Genomic DNA, 7457 nt, shown 5'->3' on the forward strand with positions numbered 1-7457 from the left:
CCCCTCTCAAGGATGGCTCCACAGTTCCAGCTCTTGGGGGTCCTCTCACACATCTTATCCTTTTACCCTTAAGATCCCTCTCTGGGTCTGGTGCTAGGGTGACAAGGTGACCGCTGTATTAAGACAACTGGATGTGTTTATTGTTGGGTCCAGTTTGATAAAATGTGACCAATTCCATGTACTATTTATTTCTAAATGGATGCATATCAAGACAGAGATGTAAAAAATAAAACAGTAAAAATTCGTCATATAAGTAGTAAATCAAACATCTAGCATTACGTTGGCGCCATCCACAATACAATACCCCAGTGAAAATCAACTAGCACTTTTCCATGAACTCTTCTCACACTCATATCTCATCAAACTAAAATCCCTATGTGATCTCTAACCATATCATCCCTTTACTATCTGGATCCTGGAAGCTAATAATTTAACCCTTCTTCACAGTAAAATAAGCTGCTCGGCAGCAAGTAACTATTCAATGTGACAGAGGCTGAGGAAGTGCCATACATCAGTATTCTCCAGAATCCAATGTCTCAGCCAGTACAGACTGTCAATAAGTGCCTGGTTAAGATGGAAATACAGCCTCAAAGCTTCAAGAAATTTCAGTTGCATTCCGTTTTCATGCAATGATGAAGTAGACCAAGTCTACAAAAGCTTATACTATAACTTCTTTCATGGTTAGTCTCAAAGGTGTGACAAGATCCCTTTGCATATACACTCGTAGCCACATACACCCTACACATTCCTCCCTCTCTCTAATTCTCTCAGACACATGATCCATAAATTTCCCTCATTCACACCAGTTCATATAACTGCATGTAGCACTCTCATGAAGTGATGTCATAACTCTTTAAAATGGAATTTTATCAATATTTAGAAATTAATTCCTGTCATTGCAGCCATAAGTAATCTAATAGCAATCACATTTGTTGTTGTTGTTGTGTGCCTTCCAGTCATTTCTGACTTATGATGACCCTAAGGTCATGGGGATTTCTTGGCAAGATTTGTTCAGAAGAGGTTTGCCATTGCCTCCCCTGAGGCTGAGAGTGTGTGATTTGCCCAAACTCACCCAGTGAATTTAATAGTCCAGCAAGGAATCAAACCCTGGTCTCCAAAGTCATAATCCAACACTCAAACCACTACACCACTCTGGCTTTCAGCAATCACATACTTTTCCGCTTTTGCTTGCCACTCTATGGCCCCCTTCCCACTTACAGATAAATCAGTGTGCGATCCGAATCAATGGATCAATTTGACAGTGGAGCGTGGTTCCCACTACATTTGCCCCAATCACATTTTTCCCTCCAAAATAATCCACTTGTGGTTCACATTCAGGCGGACGAAGGGCACATTTAAATCAATTCTGATCCACATGTGGTTCACATTTATCAAAAAGAAGTGGAAAAAAACAGCACTGAAAAGATGCAGGTTTAATGGGCCTAACACATGCCCCCCTTCTTGGAATCGCTTCAGCAGTTCGGATTAAGTGGGGACCAGGGTCATTTGAACTGGTTCATACCAATTCACGATCCGGTTTAAAAGGTAGTGAGAATGAGACCTATAGTTACAGTTGAGGTCTCTCTGACCAACCTCCTGTCACTATCAGCAAACAACAGCAAGAGGAGATGGGATAGGCAGTAAGGCTGTGTGGGGATTTCAACATAATCCCACCAGAGCCACCAACCTTAAAGATTCCTCTCAGGCAATCCCACCACTGGGGCTAAATGTGGGGGTCCTTACACTTAACTTACCAAATATAAAGCCTTTCCATTATCCTCTGCAAAGATTCAATATGAGGGCTTTCCTGATTCCCCAACTCTGCCGCATCATGCAAGGACCTCCTCCTGTCCCTTTTGTGGGACACCAGCTGTGGGGTCAGTCTAAGTGCCATCAAGGTTCCTATAATGATTTATGCTACTTTTCTCCCCAACAGGACTCTGCCCTTCCACCTTCAGTGCTGCCACCACAGACACATTTTCTGAAACCAAGCTCTCAGAATGATAGTGATTCTGAAAGCCAAAAGTGTATGAAAAGAAAAACATTTACAGAAGCTAAACATAAAAGAGCAGATTATTTGTATATAACATCTCAAACATCATAATCTCTCCTTCAAGCTAAATCAGACTCTTGCCAATCATTCAAATGCATTTCTCTCTGTCCAACGTTAGTCTAACCAAAAATACCCCCTTTTCCTTGCTACACTGCTCTCCTACTCAAATTGAACTTTTAGCTGTTGTTCACCAACTGCCTCATGCAAATCTCAAAAATTCCAACAATCAGCACCCACTTCTGCAGTCCTTTCTTCCCTCTCCAAACAGCTACTTACCTCATACTCAAACAATAAATCAAGCAACAATTTTATATACAATTATCTATTTCCCAGTATTTATCAGAACCTTATTCCATTTTCTTTCATAGTTAAAGATTTCTCAAAAATCTATCTGAGAAGGCTACATTTTCTGTTTCTAATATCTGAGTGTATAGCAGATTATTAAGTATGACCCACCCAAACAAACAAAACAGAGGCACATTTAACTTTCATCTACATCCTTTAAAAAAATAATAATGGCATTTTCATACATAATAATGTACCTGTATTACTTTGATACTCTTCTGGTTGAAAATATACCGCAGTAATTAAAATAACCAGATTGGATAAGCCCTGTTCTACCATGATTTTTAACTAAGTAGAGGAAAACAAAGTTTTATTATTGCTCTAGCTATGCTAATTTAAATGTACTTGAATTCTTTAATCTCAAAATGGACCCATTCCAAATAAACTAATATGCTTTACAACAGTATTGTGTAGGAAATAATTAGGTTGCAAGTTCTGGAGGCTTTATGGATGAAATTATATAACTATCTTTGCATGCTGCATAAGGCCCTATTAAACGCACTAGCCTGCGATGTTGCTGGCTGTCAGGAAGCAAAATGAAAAATAGTTTTAATAGCTGCTCTTTGACCTGTTTTATATTTTATGTCAATTATAGCAGCACACAACCATGCATAATTATGAAGCATAGATGCATTAAAATGTACACATAATTTGTGTTCTTATGGCAAACATTGCAAGAGGGTTTAGAAAACAAACTGGCGATTTCCTATTGTTGTAAGTCATCTGAACAGTTATATATTGGGATTAAATATCTTAAGACAGATTTGCCTTTCCATCTGTCTTGAGTAATTTTAAAGAAATATTTTTTGAGATGGACAAAAATCCCTGCATAGACACAACTTGCTGCCATCTGTACTCTCGCTCATAACACAGTGTGTAGATTCCAGCATGAATAGCAAAGTAACCCTGGAAGATATACAGATTTGTCATCTGAACATCATTTTTAAAAGGATCCAATTTATTCACAGCAGGAGTTTCCTTTTGGCACCAACACAACCATCCTTGTTTGGGGCAGGAAGACCGATTCTTTTATTGTATTTTCTTTTCTTTTTTTGCCACACATCCTACTTGATTATAATACACAATGACTGAGGAAAATAACTTGATTACACTCTGAACAAAATTATTATAAAATATAATTTAGACTACTATTCTTTGTATCACTGGTGAGTGGAGGGAGCCTGTACAATGAAAGGTGAGAGAATGAAAACTCCAGCATTTTAAATATTGTATTTGTTTATTCAATTTATACTCCAACATTCTCCTGGCAAAAAAAAACCTCAAGGTGGCTTACAAAATTTAAAATAAAAAGTTTTGCTAACGAACGTACTATAAAACTTTTTAGAAATCTCACATACCTAGAACTTGTTTCCATTCTGAGCTGACATTAAAAACCATGGCTTAGCTCTTGGGGCTTTCGGTGATTCAGATTCAGATATATAATTAGGTGTTGTCTTCTGATAAATGTTTTAGGGTTAATATTAGTGATGTCATAAGCATAGGTAGGTCTTGTATGCCAGGAATGGTTTCCAGTAATCACCTTAAAGCCATAAAACTTAATGTGAAAAAGATGTAGATTGTATGGCAAGCCTTGAGTCAGTTCAGCTCTTCCCATCAGACATCCAAGCAGAAGAGGTCAAGAGTCATAGGGCTTTTGAAAATGTTGTGGCAAACAATAGCATCAAAACACTGTTTTAATTCATAAGAGCTCAAGGTCTAAATTCAAATGCTCATCCCAACAAAGTAGGCCTCTTCAATTAATTGGATGTATGTATGTGTTAGTTTAGTATTCAGCAGGTGATTCAATGCAATTGGGTTGGCCCAATACTACTTCTTCATTCTTCGGGCTGCTTGCTTTTCCTTCCTTCCTTCCTTCCTAAATATGTTATTTTCATGATTAAGTGGCAATTACATACTTAAATGATTAAATGGTCAGACACTTCTTAAGTATGACAGGACAGGGTGCCTTACACCAAATCTATCTTACTTATATTTTGCCTACAAAGGTAGGGCTGCCATAATTGTCCACTTTTACCAGGGACAAAATGTAGGACAAATTCAAGACCAAACTGTAGGGCAACTGCAGGACAAAACTCAGCTCAAAATGTAGGACATTTAAGGTCCACCATTTTTCTTCAATGTCCTACATTTTGGGCTGAGTTTTGTCCTGCAGTTGTCCTACAGTTTGGTCTTGAATTTGTTCCACATTTTGTCCCTGGTAAAAGTGGACAATTATGGCAACCCTATAAGGTCACTTTTGGCATGGACATGCTCCTGCCTGAAACAGGTAGTGTTGCTTCATTGTCAGGAGGCACAAGGGGTGCGCAAGCTACAACCAGTGAGCATGCAGTTTCTTAAGACTGCAACTCCTTAACTGCTCTTGTCCCACTACACAACCCCCGCGACCAATTTCATAGTGGTAGATCTTTTCCTGATAGCATCAAGGGAAATGTGATCTCTTTCTCTCTGGGAGGAATACTGTGCTAGATGGATTTTCTTTTCCTCCTCTGCTCCATCTAACAAAGGCCTGACTAGCATCTAAACCAGCAGTGGGGAACTTGTAAACTTTCAGATGTCAAACTACAGTTCCTAACATCCCTTACTGCTGGCCCTGCTAGCTAAGGCTGATGGTTTCTACCCCTTCTCAAGTCTTAGAAAACTTTTTGATCACTACTGCCTGTAACTCTTGGAGATGCTGAAATAGGAACCAGGAATAGTCCTAGAACATAGGTCAAGTATGGGCTCCACCAACAAACTCACCTCTCCTGAAACTGTGGTGGCAACTGCTAAAAATAGCAGCTCTATATAAAGTCCTCCCAGCCTTCCCTACATACTGAGAAGGACAATTTAATTTGTATGCTAATACTCCATTACATGGAGTATTTCCCCACTTCTTTCAATACCAACAAAGGTTGTGGAACATGGTGGTATACTGATGTAAAACTATATGAATAATATTATGGTATTCCATGAAAGGTGATACAACCTCCTGTTCTCTGTGGCGACTCCATGCTCCTCTCCATGTTCTTTATTGTTTTCAGTTCCATCCTATGGATACTAAGCAATACCTTGATGTATCCAATGGACCAGCAATCTCTTTTCATACATATTAATGTATTTAATTCTATTATCAGTTTTAAAGCATTGTTTATCATGACTGGCCACATCTCGAAGGCAGAGATTTTCCCATTTGTTCTGCCATTGCTCCTTCTTTTCTTTCTGAGTCTTGAAATCCTGATGCTTGAACCTGGGACCTTCTATGCAGGAGGCACCCAAGTTAAGCTTCTCTGATTCTGTCACTTTAGGTATTCATAAAAATACCAGCATTTAAGAAAGCATTCACCATGTACCCAAAAGAGATGTACTCAGGATAGAGTGTGATGCATTGCTTTGTAGAAAACAGTAAAGTGACAAATTGCATGTTTGCTCCATCAGAGGTCTGGTTTGGTACAATGAGGGATTGAGGGAGGGAGACAGAGACTGAGGGCAAGGCTTTTTTTCCCTTTTAATTTGCTGAGTCACAAGACACTTCCCTAGAAAGAGCCAAGTCAAAATCTGGAGTCTAAATCAATAGCTAACAAGGCTGCTTTTCAAAGCATTGGTGAGGAAGCCTGCCTTTCCATTGTAGCAGCCAGGAGAATTTTGTCGGCTTAATTTGCACGGTGCACCGTCTACCTAAAGTCCTGACTTTTCAGATTTCCCAGTCTGCAGAGTTGCGATTGTCATGTGTGCTTGTAAACAGGAGGCTCCACCGGTTACCCTCAGCCTGGTTTGAACAAACTAACATCATAACAAGAGTGTTTATGGGGGGGAGAGAGCTTAAGCAGTGAAGCAGAAAGGGCTTAGCACTGATCAGACCTCTCTCCCACCTTTATTCTTCACTGTTCACATTGAAATGCAAATATCAGCGCAAGGTTTCCACTGGCGTGCCACTCACAAATTGAAAAGCAGTTTTTATCTATGCAAATGTAAGCATGGTAATTGAAGTTAATCAATCAATGCTAGCTTTCACTAAAACCTTGAACATGATTGAATAAAGTAATTATCATTCAGCAGAAAATGATGAAGTTGTAGACAGCATGAACCTTATTAAAGGAGGATTTTGAGTCACAATGGCTTAATTTAGCTAACAGCCCAGCCTTAGCCCAACCAACACAGTACCCTGACTGTCTAGAATTGTTGGATGGAAGAGAAGGAAAGGAGGAGGGGAGGCAAAGGATGATTTTTTTCTGTTCTTTTTTTTAATAGTGGTGGATTAGTAAAAAGTACTTGTTACACTACAAAGGATAAGCCATAATTAACAACCTTCTTTACTCTAAATAGATCAACGAACAAAGATTGCTGTGACATCCTATAAGTGTCCAAGAGCAACAGACAGCTGTTAAGACTATTAGGTAAATTTGAAAATATCGAACAACCTGTACAAATTGTTTCACTGTGAAACTCCTCTGATATGTAACATTAAAGGAAAATTAGGACAGGACCACACTTTCTTATGCGCAAAGCTTATTGACATACAGTGCCTTTACCAACTGAGAATTAACACTGTGCAATTTGTATCACACTTGAAAAGCCTGATGGGGAGGAAGGTAAGGGAGACAAAAATTGTTTTCAGCATTTCATGTAATATCTGTTCATTCAAAAGTATCTGTCATAAGGAATTCTACTATTTTCTTTACCTGCTTGTCCTTTTATTCATTTAGATACTACTACTTAGCCATTTTAAAAAAAAGATTTACATATTTCTGAGAACAGAACCTTGTAACATCTTCGTCTGTCCAAAAGCCCACAACCTCACAATCTTGGAAGCAGACCAGTTAATCCTAAAAATGCAGTAATGGCAACAAATTTAGCCAAAAGTTTCAAGAATTATAAAGCACAGGTCTGATCTGCACTGCAGAAATAATGCAGTTTGACACCACTTTAACTGCCATGGCTCAATGCTATGACATTCTGGGATTTGTAGTTTTGTGAGATATTTAGCCTTCTCTGTCATAGTGTTCTGGTGCCACAACAAACTACAGATCCCAGAATTCCAAAGCATTGTGCCATGACAGTT

Source organism: Sceloporus occidentalis, unplaced genomic scaffold (assembly GCF_023333645.1).
Source record: "Sceloporus occidentalis isolate IW3139 unplaced genomic scaffold, rSceOcc1.0.p SCAF_4, whole genome shotgun sequence".
Lineage (NCBI taxonomy): Eukaryota > Metazoa > Chordata > Lepidosauria > Squamata > Phrynosomatidae > Sceloporus > Sceloporus occidentalis.